The sequence below is a fragment of the Plasmopara halstedii genome (genome assembly GCF_900000015.1).
Source record: "Plasmopara halstedii genome assembly, contig: Scaffold_2386, whole genome shotgun sequence".
Taxonomy (NCBI): Eukaryota; Oomycota; class Peronosporomycetes; order Peronosporales; family Peronosporaceae; genus Plasmopara; species Plasmopara halstedii.
This window is the reverse complement of record NW_020189293.1, coordinates 1,786,343-1,786,596: the sequence shown is the minus strand read 5'-3', so window position 1 is coordinate 1,786,596 and position 254 is coordinate 1,786,343.

Genomic DNA, 254 nt, shown 5'->3' with positions numbered 1-254 from the left:
GCGATCTCAGCTCGTTGAATTACCATGTGAGTTTTGTTTCGCGCCAGCACGAGTCTTGTTGTTAGAGCGTTTCTGCATGAGTTCCAGTTTGCTTGGATGTGATCATTCATGCCCACCTGTACGCCGAGATACCTGCAATAGTCTCCCTTGGGTAGAACTGGGATTCCGTTGAGACTCTCGGGTGGCTCTTGTTCCCAACGCCCCAAAGGGATGGCTATTGACTTCGTGATATTCACTCGTAGATCCGAAACCAT